This window comes from Sturnira hondurensis, unplaced genomic scaffold, assembly GCF_014824575.4.
Source record: "Sturnira hondurensis isolate 20B ecotype Veracruz unplaced genomic scaffold, ASM1482457v3 Scaffold0022215, whole genome shotgun sequence".
NCBI lineage: Eukaryota > Metazoa > Chordata > Mammalia > Chiroptera > Phyllostomidae > Sturnira > Sturnira hondurensis.
Window position 1 is genome coordinate 7,774,200 of NW_028094846.1, and position 15,567 is coordinate 7,789,766.

General features: G+C 43.7%; 1 protein-coding gene across 1 annotated transcript in view; it reads left to right on the plus strand.

Moving 5' to 3' along the window:
- Window positions 1–15,567, plus strand: part of BRINP2 (BMP/retinoic acid inducible neural specific 2) — a 90,549-nt gene that overhangs the window by 54,177 nt on the left and 20,805 nt on the right. The window lies entirely within an intron of this gene.

The window sequence follows — 15,567 nt, forward strand, 5'->3', positions numbered from 1 at the left end:
CTGGCCGGGCGGGAGGCTCTGGTGGGAGGAAAATGAGGTCACCAAGACCAGCTCTGCTCCGGGCCCTCATTACCAGCCCTGTGCCAGGGAAATTCTCATTTTCCTTGTGTGCCGGGAGAGTCCGGGCCTTACCTGGGGACATGCTGGTGACGGAGGAGGGACAGGAAGAAAAGCTCTTTGGGGACTGAGTTCCCCTGGATCCACAGAGGCATGGAAACGCCTGATGATCCCTCGGCATCAGCCACATAGTTGGTTTACTAGTAACAGAGGTAAACTTCAGCGCGGCCGGCCAGCCTCTGGCTCAGTTGGTCCTGTGGATGTTCTAAGGGGTGAGTTGGATAAAGACCATGAGGATGCAAAGGCAGGCGATGCAAAGAGTCCTAGAATGCTGGCCTCAGGAACTGGAACCTCATGCCCAAATGGGACTTGCTAGAAGGGGTGTGGCCACAGAATCTGATAACACATTCTTTTGTCTTCTGTGACCACAGAGTAGGGTGGGGTCCATGAGGGGTCCTGAAGGCCAGGAGACTAAATCTGGGAACCACAGACTTAGAGGTTGGCCCGGGACAAGAGGCCAAGGGGGCAAAGACAGTGTGTGTGGGGGTGAGCAAGGAAGCCCAGGGACATGGGTGACAGGACGGAACTGAGCCAAGCTCGATGCTTGAATGTGTGAATGAGAAGGAAGCTTGAACAGCAGCTATTTCCTGCCCAATGCAGACAACCACTCTAAAAACCCCCAAGAAGGCGGTCCACGGGCTGGGCTTGCGCAGTTCCACGCCTGCGCGTGCACGGAGCCAATTTTCATCTGACGGCCCCTAACACTGTAACGGTCTTCCTGATGGGGAACCAGTCTCCCCATAAGGCCACTTCCTGGGGCCCTGACTTTGCTTCCCCCTCTTCCTCATGAATAAGTCCCAGTGCCTCCTCTTCACAGCACAACTCCAGACACCTGACGACGCTTCTCCCTCTCCCCACTTCTCAGGCCTGTCGGCATGCCATCACCACCCTTCAGAAGTTCTTTCCTCGCCTTCCCCACCCCTCACACTCTCTTCCCAAACTCCCCCCTTTTCATCTTCATAAAGAAGAAATAAGAAGTTTATTTTGACATAGATTTTTTCTTTTATCTGAACCAATTCTGGCTCCTATGAGCTTGCTTGCTCAGGAATTCTGTCCACATTCTGGAGCTTCCCGGGGCAGGCATTTTCCTTCCCTGGGTGTCTTTAACGTCCTGCATTCTGGGCTGCTCTCAGAGGCTGACACTGGGTGGCACTGGGTCCCAGGCACGCCTCGGGAAGAGTGGGGACTCTCCTTCAGAACCGCTTCAAGAAAAGTTGGAGATAAATGCTGGGCTTGTGGCGAAAGAACACAGGTTTTCCATTCAAGTTAAATGTAGGAAAAAAGTCCTTTCTCCTCAGCTTCTGCAAGAATAGCATCCACCTCCCTCTTGCTCTGATTCTGGGCTTAGTTTCTGTGGTACAATGAGAGCCTACACGGCACTCGCTGTGCTGCCTACCACACTGTTTGGGTCTCCCATGGCCTTTGCTGTGCTCCCAGCTGTGAGCAGCCACCAGGCTGCGGGACCTCCGCCCACTTCCCCAGCCCCGCCCACCACGCGCACCACGTGACTTCTGTCTCAGGATCCAGCCTCTTCTCTCTTCTCCCGGCTTCATCATTTACCACGTGGATTTCTCTCTCTCTTCCAATCCAACCTAACAAAAGTTTTTTTCTTGTTGCTTGGTGCCCAAATGATCAAATCCAAATGCATTTTTTTTGGAACGAAAGTCCCTTCCAAATTCACCCTTTCTCTATTTTAACAAGTATTCCGTGAATACTGGCTGTGCATTGCCGATCACGCAGCACTGTATCTTCCTGCTTCTCCTTTGTTCCAGCCCCTGGGAAGGTCTACAGATGGGGCCCGACGCGAAGACTCCTAGAGCGCCGCGTGTCTGTCCACGTTCTAGTCCTTCTTCCTTCGAAGTCCCTTCTGGTTTTTTGCCAGCTGAGTTCCTTCTCAGCTTTCAAACCCATTTAAACATCACCTCTCTAGGAAGTCTTTTCTGACTCCTTTAAGAACTGTTCCTACTTATGATTTCCCTCGAATCTTTTCATATTTCTGCTACTTATTTCCTTCCTTCCTCCTTTGTTTTTTTCCCCCTCCATCCCTGCCTGCCTTCCTTTTCTTTTCAGGCAAAGAGCGCATCTGATCTCATCTCTGTCTCTCCAGCTTCCAGGAGCATGTCGGCCACATGCGAGGATGTGATGGGGAGTAAAACCAGTCAGTAGGAACAGGATGTCCTGCGACTGGCTGACCTGAAGCAGTAGGCAAGTGGCCGAGCCTCCAGGCTCTGGACTCACACTACTGTTTAAATTGCTGTTATGCTACTTCTAATTGTGTGAACTTACACACGTTATTCTGTGTCCATGCCTCAGTTTTCTCACCAGTAAAATGGGCAGAAAAATGGGCCTTTCCTTATAGGACTCTATAGTGATAACTGAAACCAACCGAATTTGGTTTATTTCAAGATAAATGTTCTTCCATTTTGTGGCAGCTCTCCTGAGAGTACATATAGAAAACAGTTGCATAGAGAGACTTGAGAAGCAGAAGAGAAAATGAAGGAAGACTTAGTGGATAAAGAGGAAGGAAAGATGGGGCTGTCTTGCTCTATTAAACTCTTTCTGCTGAAATTTCCAATCAGATTTATCATGTAAAACCCACATGCTGCTCACCCTAACTGGAGCCTGAGTGAATCTATCCATTGATTTTACTGTTACATAGGTAGTTCAAAATAAATCCCACACAGTGGCAGGTGATTTTCCTGCAGCAGTGGCTCACATGCCACGGCCCCACGGCCGGCATACAAAGTCAAGGCCTCGAGACCAGCATCCTTTCCCACCTAGACTAAGGAAACAGGAAGAGACCTTGTAGGGGACTGCCACTGAGCTGTAGAGAAACAGGGGCATGGATGTTTGGCCACAGAGACAGTGAAAAACCAGGTAACCGAAAGGGACCCTAGTCTAGGCGGGCAATACAATCCAGAGTGAAGTTCATTTTGCCAGGCTGGAGTATGAGACGGACATAATCCAGGTAGTATTCATCGGAGTAAGCTAAAGCAGGTGCAAACAGTCCCCGAGAGAAGTTTTCCATTTTTTTCTCATGTCACATTCCAGTGTAATTTATGGAAGGGTTGGAAGGAGTTTACTTCCTGAAATCATTCAGGAGAAAGAGTCACGCTCCCTAGTCCCTCTGGGGACCTCAGAGTCCTCCCCGGTCCTGGTGGACAAGGAAGGAGAGAGCGTGAAGGATTTCATGGCAGATCTACCGGCTCCACCCTGGTTCAGACACAGGGCCGCACTTCGTGCAGAGACAGCTGGAACACGAAAATGGCTGTGCCCTTAGCGGGGAAATAGAAACAGCTTAAAGAGCACCTTCCAGTCTCGGCCTCAAGGGGCAGAGTGCAAGAAGGAGGAGAATGTCAACTTCACATACATAACGTACAGGAAACCTGACTTAGCTGTGAAAAAAGAAATCTGGGGTTGAAAAACATGTGAGGTTTGGCTGATTATAACATTACGGTTAGCCAAGAATACTTGTCTTTAAAAAAATGAATACAATATTTAAGTGCATTAATAAAGGAAATAAAAGGGAGGCAGCGGACCAATGTTTTTTTCTTCTCTCTCTCTCATCAATAAACATATTAATAAATAAATTTAAAAATATATTGACTAGATTGCAAGCAGAAAAGGTTGAACCTAAGGGTCTAGGGACCTGGCAACTGTATTAAAAGAACTAAAATTATTTAGTCCAAAGAAGAGTCGCCCATATGAAAAGTAAGTGCACCCAAATCCCAGAAGTGCTATCTCCTTGCAAAGGGAATAAACTTGTAGACTAATGGGCAGAACCGCCAGTCTGAGGGGATTCCTTGGAGTTGAGTAGATCGTGGGGAGCTCGTGGACAGGTGCTGGGGACAAGCATAGCATGGGCTAGCCGCCGGCAGAGCAAAGACAAGGACTAGGGCAGGCGCGGAGTGGGGAACAGCACCGTTTCTCCACAGTTCAACAGAGGGCCTGTGGGTGTGGGGAGCAGGTTGGGAGGGCAGGGCAGAGCTGGGGTTTCTGTACCTGGGAAAACACAGACCGTAGCTCCTTTTCAGTCACCCTCCATTCTCACAGATCCACGGGTCCTCTGGTCCAACGTGTCTGTTTGTATTCCGCACAATGCTCAGAGCCCTCTCCAGGCCCCTGAGCCCCAGCGGGGCAGAGTGAGATTCCCCAAACACTGGTCTCTTCCTCTCCTTTAAGCTTGAGTCTCCCCTCCGCATCTCTCCCAATCAGCTTTAATTAAACTGTTGAAAGCTGCAGCTTGATTTTAATTAGAGCAAAATTGGGAAGATTAGAATGAAATTGGCCAATCATTGTTTAGGGGCCGTTGTTTGAGAACACAGCAGGCTGTTAAATTACCTCCACGCCAGGCTTCTTGAATTCTTCCAGACAGTGGGAGGGACGGGGACAGTGGGCTTCTGGGGAGGGCTGGCTTCCCCTCTGCTCTGGTGACTCCAGAGTTGCAGGGTCTGGATGTCATGTGACCGAATGGCTCCGGATGGAAGCCTTCCTGCCTAGGGATGTCTCCCGGACACCGTAGTAAACAAGGCAGCAGAATTTCTGGAGAAGTCTGACAGAGGTGTCCAGTGGCCTCTGAGCTTGTGCACCAGTTCTGGACAAAGGCAAGAAATCACTCATAGCAGGACCTGCTTTCCCAACACACTCTGCTGCTGATTGACCGAGACTCAGGCCACTTCCTCAGTTTCCCTGTCCCTTCAGTTTGTTAACCTGTAAAAGCTAACAGTTGAGTAGCGATGTTTCCTCTTCCTCTTCTCCAAGGTGTTTGCATAGATAAAATAGTTGAGCATGTATGAAAATTGTGTACATTTAAAAAAATCTAAAAGAAAGCTCTACACCAATATAAGAGGTTATGGTGTTTATTATCATTTCTTTTTATAGCTCAGACTGATCATGTCTTATTCATTACGGCAGTCAAGGCTCTCATGGTCAAGGGCATTACAATAATCTGTTGATGAGACAGAAATCTCCTGATGATGTGATGCGTGTAGAAGTCTTGCCTTCTGCTCAAGAGCCAAAACATGACAGATCCCTCAGCCTCTCACATGTCCAGTTAGAGACCATAAGACCATCTTAGCTGAGTCACTGGGGGAGATAAGTGACATCCCTCAATGTGTACATGTTGGTTCTGGCTATCCTTGTTGATGTGAATTTTTCAAGATGGCGGATGTGAGCCCTACGAAAAAGAAAAAAATAGTAATGTCTTAGCCTGGTGGGTTGGTTCCTGTGATGGAAGCCCTGGCCCTGGATGTGAGGTGTACTGATAGAAAACGAGGAAAGAAAAGGCTGTTTTGTGTCTGGAACTCTCGGAAAGTTCATGGTACAATAGCCAGCAGGCTTTATTGGGGTTCCTATATCTAACTGGCCAGTCTCGAGGTCTTTGGGAAAAGGCACCTCCCCAAAAGAAAGGTGGGTTTTGAAAACAAAGACGTTTGCAGGTACCCAGAACTGGCTGGTATGTGAGAAGTTTTCCCATGGTCGCTGGTTGACAGTTGACATAGACAAAGTCAAGTCACGGGAAAAACGACAAGAAAACTGTCTTTGGCTTAAGGCCAATCCATCCGTTTGGCTTCAAAGTTCTTAAATATTTTATTCAATAGCCTGTCATGTGTCTTCCTTAAGTTTTCAAGGAAAATCAATCACATTTTTTTTCTTATAAGATGGTTCATACCAAAATAACCAGATGGAGACTTGAAAGCTCAGACCCTTTCAGCACCGAAGTCCCTTCAGACCCGGGGGTTTGGAGGAGGGTACCTCCCACCAACAGAGGTCACTGGAAATAGGTCAGAGAGGGGGACTGTTCCCTACTTTGGGGAGCATTCTTTCTACCATTGTTTTTGAGGTGGTGCTGGGTGCCCCGGGTTCCACGGCGGCCTTGAGACCTCTCTCAGCCCCTCAGAGATGTAGAGCCCATTCTGAGAAATGCTGCCCCGTGTGAGCATGTGCTGGTGGGTTCGCTCTGCCGGGAGCAATGTCGATTCCCTCTGCAGTGCACCTGCCCAGGGTCCCACTCAGGGGAAACAAAGGGCTCCTGGCTCTCAGGGGCACATCCACACGGGTGTCCAGCCTACAGGGGTGCCACAGCTGGGGGGTACGGCATACACTCAGGACACAAGAAGTGTGTCTGTATGAATTTCCACATCAGTGACCCTGGAGATGGGCCTGACTGGGCTTCCCACACTGAGGTGGAAAGATACATTCATCAGAACCTGGAAACGGAGAAATCCGGCTGTCCGGGCCTCAGGACCACCATCCACACTGCAGGCTGCAGGGTTCATCACCACAAAGCTTTGCTTTTGTTTTGAAACTATGGATTCTTTGGTTTAAGTACTCTCTCCCTCAAGGCTGCCTGGGGAGGGAGGTTTCCTAGGTAATGACTCTTCATGGGGGCCAGATCAATGTTCTCAGTTTCCCAGCCCAAGAAGTGGTGCCTCAGGGGGCAGCTGCTGGAGACTCAGCTGGGCTCTTTCTGCGTCTTCCATCTTCATCCCTGTGGGGAGCCAGGACCCTGCAGGGAGACCCTGTCGGGGACTCCCGATGGCAGCGTTACTGTTGACCTTGAGTACCGTGGAGGAACACAGTGCTCTGGGGTGGTTGGGGCCATACGTTCAGTAGCTATGATGGGAGGCATCTCTTTTCATCTACAGCTTTCAAATGAGGAACACCTTAAGCACTCAGTGCTCTCATGGAGCGCCTTATGCTACAGACCCAGAGCTGGCCCGGGCCCAGGTCCAAGCCCAAGGACCCCTGGAGCTCTGTTGCCTGAGGCTTAACACTGCTGTTCTGCTCTCCTCCTGCAGCTCCCTTTGCATTCTGGGAAAATTTCCAACCTCCTGTACATCAGAAGCATCATTTATTGACAATCTGGACCATTAGCGTTAAGCAATTTGGGATGAAGATAACTACAATCACTTCAGAATATTGATAGAGATTTTCAGTTAGAGCTAAAATATTCTGGGGGTAGGTATGTACAACTGCTTTTATCGAACACATCGGATTTTACCCTCCAAACTGGATTACACCGTTCCTAAACTTCGTTTTGGTTGTTACTCATCCTTTTGTGGGCATGTGAAGCCTTTGGCAGAAATGTATGTTGTTCACTTCAGGCTAATCTAAAATATAATGGGGAAGGAACTCCACTTCTGTTAATTACAGCAGTTTCCTGAAGAACCCCTAAGAGTGCAGCGCGAACACCTTGTACAGGTAAAGGCCACGTCGGAGAGCTCTGGTCACCCTCCAGCTCCCTGCATGGGATGGCCTCGCTGCTCTACAGGCACTTGCCATGGGGGTGTCCCTCACATTGGAAACATTTGCTTTCTCAGGCTACTCACTGCAAAACACACACAGTGAGAGAAGATTTGAAGAGAACTCGCTAAAGCAAAATGAAGATAATTTGTTGTATTAATTGAAAAAAGATGATGGCTTAATTGAAGTAATGTGTGTCAATTAATTGATATGTAGAAAATATCCTTTTCCTAGGGGGAAAAAGGAGCCTAGATTATTTTAGTTCTGAAAAAAAACCTACTAAATGAAAAATCAGAAACGCACATCTATTCTTTGAATAGCTCAGGCTGCTCTCTGGCACTGCCTTCTGAGGGGTTCGGATGCTGGAAAGAAGCAGGTTAATTCATTCCATAATCACATTCTACCACTTTCTGACTCAAAATCCATTCACAGACGTTTCCCTCATTACCGTAATTTCATGAAGGGCTCCGAAGGGCAAGAAGAAACTTAGTGAAGTCAAAGAGAAAACCACTGAGCACCCCCAGCGACGGAACCTTCCAGCCCCAGCCGAGGCCTTGCGACTAATTCTGCCTCCACGGCATCCCATGCCTCTCGTCCTTTGTGCGTGGAATCCAGCCCCAACCCTGACACACACACTCACACACTCTTCCGCCTGCAGCATCACGCTTGCCCCTTGGAGTCCCTCGGGGAGATGGCATAGCACGGGGCCAGGTCGGTGGGTCATGGAGGCAGGTAACCTCTGTTTAAAACTCTGGCTCTCCCACCTCTGGGTGCTTGTTACCTTCTGGGAAATTAACTTATCTCTGCCTCAATTTCCTCATCCATAAAATGAGGGTAATTATATTTTCCCCTTTATGGAGACGTTTTAAACATTATATTCATTGATACCTACAAGACGCTTGGAATGCTTGGCACATACTAAGAATTTATTCAGTGTGAACCCTTAATTTTTATTTGCTCATAAAATGCTTCCTAAGATCATCTCATTCATTTTTTTCCCAGTTATTCCGTGTTATAATTTCCCAAGCAGCTGTATCTCTGATTCCTCCCCTGGTAACCTGTGTATGGACTTGATTTTTTTTTTTCTACGGCTTAATTTCTCCTCCTGCAAATGCACACATTGAAACCCCCCTAATCGAAAAGGGTTTTGCTTTGGAGTGTATGTTGCACTGTGTTTTTGAAACACAGTAAACTCGTGTTTTGTATAGATAATTAAAAGAATGAAATGTTGTAGGCAACGAAAATATTTCTGTTGGAAGATAGTAAACATTAAAATTAGAATGCAATAAAACACACCACACAGGAAAACAGTGTTCTCGAAACAGCAGTCTGAGGTTGACCTTGCTGGGTGGAGTGCAAGTGACTTTCTTAACTCTTTGGGTCTCACTGTTGCTATTGTCACCACCATCACAGTTGTTGTCCACAGCAGTGGGGGAGTTCTGTGCAGTGCTGACTGTTCTGATTCTAGTACCAACTGGTTATGTTGCTTTAGGCAAACCACTCCCCTCTCTGTTTCACGGTTTTCCCATGACCTAAGGGGATTGAAGTACATCTTCCCAACTGGTGTGCTGGCTGACGCTGCTCCTGCGGCAGACAGAGGGTGGGCGTGTCCACAGCCTGATGCCCTCGGCCGTTGGGGCAGCTGGGCAAGGTCTGGGTTGCAGGACTCCCTGGGCTGGTTTCCTCGTGGCTGAGCAGCCTTGCTCCTGGGTCCCAGTGCATCCCATAAAGAGAATGTTCAATGGACATGATAATGTGAACTAAAATAGGCAAATAGCACCCACATGTTTCTTCTGATTCTAACAGTCCAGATTTCCCTCTTGGTAGCTGTGTGACGTCAGGCAAATTACTTAGTTCTCTGAGCTCCAAGATCCTCTTCATGTAAGGAAGGTATATTCAGAACTCTTAGGTTTGGATAAAATGCATGATTTTCCAAGTATGATGTTGGATGAAGGAAGATGAAGACTAAAGACAAGTGTGAAACTCCAAGACTGTTGCTCCTTTGAGGGACCTTTAAATAACCCCGGGACTATGGCAGACGCTGTTAGACCCTTTGTAGAGGGCTGGGGCCACCAGTCACTGCCACTGGGCGGCAAGCACAGCGGAGATAAATGATAGCTCGGTCCTCATGGACTTGGACCGTGGACAGTCACGGGAAGTTGTCCCTGTTCACTAAAGACAGTGAAAGAGGACCCAGACTCAGTTTAGGTAAAGAACGAGAAAATGCCATCAGTATCTTGACTTACATATGTATTAAACTGCACAAAATTATGTGTTGTAAGTTACCTACTCATACATCGAATCTCATTTTCTCACTGATATGCATACACGGGTACAAGGCTTTCCTTTCACTTTAGATCAGTCACTAATTGGTGGTTGTGTCTACGCATTCTCTTTCTGTAACTTTTAGAAATCAATTCTCAATAATTTGCTAACAACTAAAAGATGTGCAAAGCCATGGCATAAAATAAATGACTTTAGTTTAAATAAATAAAATAAATGAGTCATGAAATCACTCAACAAAAATATACTGCACATCTAGTGTTGTTCTATTGCCACTGAGTAAGACAGAAAGAATCAAACCCATCCTCATACAGCATATGTTCTGGTGAGAGAGGAAGAGAATGAAAAGATATATTATGTCAGGCAGGGACAAGTGCTAGAAGATGCCTAAAGCAGAGCGTGGTGGACAGAGGGTGAGAGGGTGCTCTTTCGGATGGGACGATCAGGGAAAGTTTCTCGGAGGAGGTCTTGTTCCGCAGTCCTGAACGAAGTGACCGAGTAAAAGCAATGTGACCACTGATTTTTGTTTGCTAGGTTTCATTCAAGTGGGAGTCACCTCTATGGCAAGGTGGCCTTTCCTTTTAGTGAGGGGCTTTGACCATTGTGGGAAAACATAGGAAATGGAAGAACAGCTGCCTTTTCCCCCCTCTAACAATCTAAATGCTATAAATCCTAAGTGATAAGAGTCTAAGCTAGAAATGCTTTATTAGTCAATGAAGTACAGAAGTGGCCGACGACAAAGCAGGGAGGCTGGATTTGGTGTCAGATTAAAAATAGATTATCGCTAAGACCAAGGTCAAGGAGCTTATAGCTTCTATTTTCTTCTACAAGTTTAAGGATTTCAGACATTGAGTTTGAGTCTTGAATCTATTTCCAGCTGATTTTTGTGTACGGTGTAAGACAGAGGTCTAATTTCATTCTTTGCATGTGGTTATCCAGTTTTCTTAAAACTATTTATTGAAGGGACTACTCTTTCCTCATTGTATAGTCTTGGTTTGTTTTTCATTAATTAATTAGCCATATTTGTGTGGGCTTATTCCTAGGTTCTCTATTCTGCTCCATTCAACTATGTGTCTGTTTTTATGCCAAGACTATACTGTTTTGATTACTATAGTTTTGTAACATAGTTTGAAATCAAGAAATGTGATGCATCCAATTTTGTTGTTCTTTCTCCAGATTTGTTTGTCTATTATGGGCTTTTGTGGTTCCACAGAAAGTTTGAGATTTTTTAAATTTTATGAAAAATTATGCCATTGGATTTCTTATAGAGATTGAAATGAATCTGTAGATTGCTTTGGGTAGTATAGACATTTTAACAATATTGATTCTTTCAATCCATGAGCATGAAATATCTTTCCATTTATTTGTATCTTCTTCATTTTCTGTTATAAATGTTTTACAGTTTTCAGTATACAGATCTTTCACCTCCTTGGTCAAATTTATTCCTAGGTATTTTACTGTTTTTAATCTAATTATAAATGAGATTGTCTTCTTAATTTCTTTTTGATATTTTATTACTCATTTATAGAAATGTAACAAATTTTTATACAAAGATTTTTTTATCCTGCAGTTTTGATGTTAACCGTGTGTTAGTCATATATGGCCTTTATTATGTTGAGGTGTGTTCTTTCTATACTAACTTCATTGAGTTTTTAAAATCATAAATGGATGTTGAATTTTGTCAAATGCTTTTTCTGCCTCTATTGAGATAATCACATGATCTTTAACTTTGTTAATGTGGTATATCACATTAATTGATTTGTGCATGTTAAACTATCCTTTCATTCCTGGAATAAATCCCATTTGATCACGGTGCATGATCCTTTTAATGTGCTGTTGAATTCAGTTTGCTAATATTTTGTTGAGAATTTTTGCATCTATGTTATCAGGATATTGGCCTGTAATTTTCTTTCTTTCTTTTTTTGAATTTATTATTTTTCAAGTACCGTTTTCTGTCTATTACTCCCATCCCATCCCACCCCCCCATGCTCCCCCCGTCCCTCCCATTTCCACCCTTCTTAGTTGTTGTCCATGTATCTTTTATATTTGTTCCTCTAAATCCCTCCCCTATTTCTCCCGAAATTCCCTCCCCTCTCCCCTCTGGTTGCTGTCCCCCTGTTCTCTATTTCAGTATTTTTTGTTATATTTTGCTTGCTTGTTTGTTTTGTTGTTTAGCTTCCTGTTAAAGGTGAGATCATATGGTATTTGTCCTTCAACACCTGGCTTATTTTCATAGTGTCCTTGTCTGGTTGTGGTATCAAAGTAATGCTGGCTTTGTAAAATGAATTGGCAGCTTTCCCCTCCTTTTCTTTATTTTTATTTTTTGAATAGTTTAAGCAAGATTGGTATTATCAATTCTTTATGTTTTTGGTAGAATTCACCAGGGAGGCCATCTGGTCCCGGACTTTTGTTTGTTGGGAGATTTTTGATTACCAATTCAATCTCCTTGCTAGTAATTGGTCTGTTCAGATTTGTGATTTCTTCATAATTCAGTGTGGGCATGTGTTTCTAAGAATTTACACATTTCTTCTAAGTTCTCCAATTTGTTGGCGTATGATTGCTATAGTAGCATCTTGTGATCTTTGTCTTTGTGTGGTATCTGTTGTAATGCCTCCTCTTTCATTTCTAATATTATTTATTTGAGTAGTATTTCTTTTTTTCATGGTTAGTTCAGCTAACAATTTGCCTACTCTCTTTTTTCAACCCCCCCCACCAGCTTTTAGTTTTATTGATTTATTCTGATTTTTCAAGCTCTATGTCTTTCATTTCTACTCTGATCTTTCTTCTCTTCCTTCTGCTAACTTTGGGCTTGGTTTGTTCTTTTCTAGTTCTTGGAAGTTAGGTTGCTTATTTGAGATCCTTTTTTTTTAACATAGCCATTTATTCCTACAAACTTTCCTCTTAGAGCTACTTTCACTGCATCCTATAGTTTTTGTATTTGTGTTTAATTTTCATTTGCCTCATTTTATGTATGTATATATATATATATATATATATATGTATATATGTGGGCACGTATTTCTCCTTTGATTGTTCAGGAGCATATTGTTTAATCTCCACAAATTTGTAATTTTTCCAGTGTTCTTACTGTAATTGATTTCTAATTCCATAGCATTATAGTCATAAAAGATACATGATGAGGTTTCAGTTTTCTTAAATATATTAAGATTTGTTTTGTGGCCTAATATATAATGTTTCCTGGAGAATGTTCCATGTGCACTTGAGAAGAATGTGTATTTTGCTGCTGTTGGGGGGTGGAGTGGTCTGTAAGTATGTTTAGTCCATCTAGTCCCATGCTTCTTTGCTAATTTTCTGTCTGGATGATATATTCATTGTTTAAAGTGTGGTATTGCAGTCCCCTTCTATGACAGTATTGCTATTTCTCCCTTTAGACCTATTAATAGTTGCTACATATATATATAACAATATATATATATATATTGTTGCTTCTGTGTTGAGTGCATACATATTTACAAATATTATACTTCATCAGTGAATTGATATCTTTATCATTATATAATAATCTTTTCTGTTTCTTGTTAGTCTTTGGCTTAAAATCTATTTTGTCTGGTGTAAGTATAGGTTCCCTAGCTTTTTCTTTTTTTTTTTTGGTGTCCATTTGCATGACTATCTTTTTCCATTCTTTCACTTTCAGTATAAGTGCCCTTAAAGCTGAAGTGAGTCTCTTGTAGGCAGTGCATAATTGTGTCTTGTTTTTTTTCTTTAATCCATTAAGCTACTCTATGTCTTTTTATTCGCCACCCAGCCAATTAGAAATGAGATCAAGAAACTGTTCTTTGCGGGGTGGTGGGATTTGGAATAGAAAACACTTTTGACAGATACCCTATACTTTTACCAAAGTGTAGCATTTGATGCACAAAGGAAATAAACGATAATGTATTACTACGAACTTGTCTGCTCAGATCAATAAAACCTCACAGCAAGAACTTGAAAAGACTTAGTCCCCCCTTTTGGTTGGTTTCCCGGGTCAGGTTTGGCAGATGCCTCTCCTCTCTGCCTTGGTCTCTAGATTTAGCCTGTGGGGATTCTAGAGCCTCAATTTGGGTACGGGTTTTTATTTCTCTATTTGGAATTATTTNTCTATACTTTTACCAAAGTGTAGCATTTGATGCACAAAGGAAATAAACAATAATGTATTACTACGAACTTGTCTGCTCAGATCAATAAAACCTCACAGCAAGAACTTGAAAAGACTTAGTCCCCCCTTTTGGTTGGTTTCCCGGGTCAGGTTTGGCAGATGCCTCTCCTCTCTGCCTTGGTCTCTAGATTTAGCCTGTGGGGATTCTAGAGCCTCAATTTGGGTACGGGTTTTTATTTCTCTATTTGGAATTATTTTAGTCTTCTGCAGCCCTGCCTTTTGTACTTCATGGATGGGGGGGGGGGGTTGGACCAAGGCCCAGCCCTGCCACAGTGAGAAGAGCTGAGGTGGATGTTACCATGGAGAAGACCTGACTTTTGTCGTTTCTCCAGGCAGCGGAGCTGGTCCTTACTAGTGGAATTTAAGAGGAAATTCCTTCTTACAAATGCATAGGATCCTTTACATTTTCATCCCCAAGGATGACAGGAATTCCCCTTGGAAATTGATCTCTTTTAAAATATAAACAATTCAGTGAGGAACTAGGGATGAAGACGAAAGTTCTGGATGGAACTGGAAAGGCACTTTGGTGTCCTCGAGAATAGAATTCTCATAATGTGAGCCCTCTGAGTTGTTTTGGGGATGTCCATGTTGACACTGGCACTGAAATCCAAAAGCAATGGCAAATAAAACCTCTGGCATCTCAGTGTGAAGAAAGGCCATCCCAGCAAATGACACTAGTGTGTTCCTCATCATCACACACTCGAACCTAAAGACACACACACACACACGTACACTGGTTTTATGTAAGGATGTCCTGGAAGCAGTAAAATTGATTAACTTTATTAGATCCCGAGCCTTAAGTACATATCTTTTTAATCTTTTAAAAAAATAACTTCAATTCTAGAGAGAGGCAAAGGGAAGGAGAGAGGGAAAGAAACATCAATTGCCCCTGACATGGACCCAAACAGGGACCTGGCCCACAACCCAGGCATGTGCCCTGACCAGGAATTGAACCAGTGCCCCCTTGGTTTGCAGGCTGGCAACTCAACCCACCGAGCCAAGCCAGCCGGGGCTATCTTTTGAATCTTCTATGTGATAAAATGGGAAGCACACACAATGCATGTCTGAGGCTACTAAGAATGTCACTCCAGGAAAAAGTACTTTTGTAACGATGTTGTGAGCTGAACTAGCCACTTTCTTTATGGAACAAATTTTTTCTTGACAACCAACAGACAAACTATGGTTATTTATACTTTAGTGTTTGGCAGACATTTTGCAAAAAAAAAAAAAAGAAGAAAGAATGCAATAAGCCTGCTTCTTTAAGGAAAACAACTGACAGTATTTATTACCAATGATACAATTTAAGCTTTCAAGGAAAAAATGAGAATTTTGGAGAACTCCTATTTGTCATTGTAAGCTTGACAGCTTCCCAATATTTAAAGACTTTTCTGATGAGATTGGTGGTAATGTTAACGAGTATAATGTTTTGATGTTATATAATGAAAAGTGTCAAAATGTGGAAGATCTGAATAACTCAGTGTTCCCATATTTTCCAGATGACTAATGCATGATGTTACAAAATATGAAGGGTAGAAAGATCTACTTGAAGTAGTGTGGAACGCTGGATTCACACATAACAGAGTATGAGAGGTTCATTGACATGGTCTCAGATTGCACGTGGGAACTAACCTCTAAGGAACTACGCTTCTTGGGCTTAGTGTGGTACCATAGCAGAATATCCACGATTATCACAGCAGGTTGGATGCAGAAGCAAATGCAAGGATGCAGCTCTCACCTGCCCATCAAGATACTGAAGAGATTTG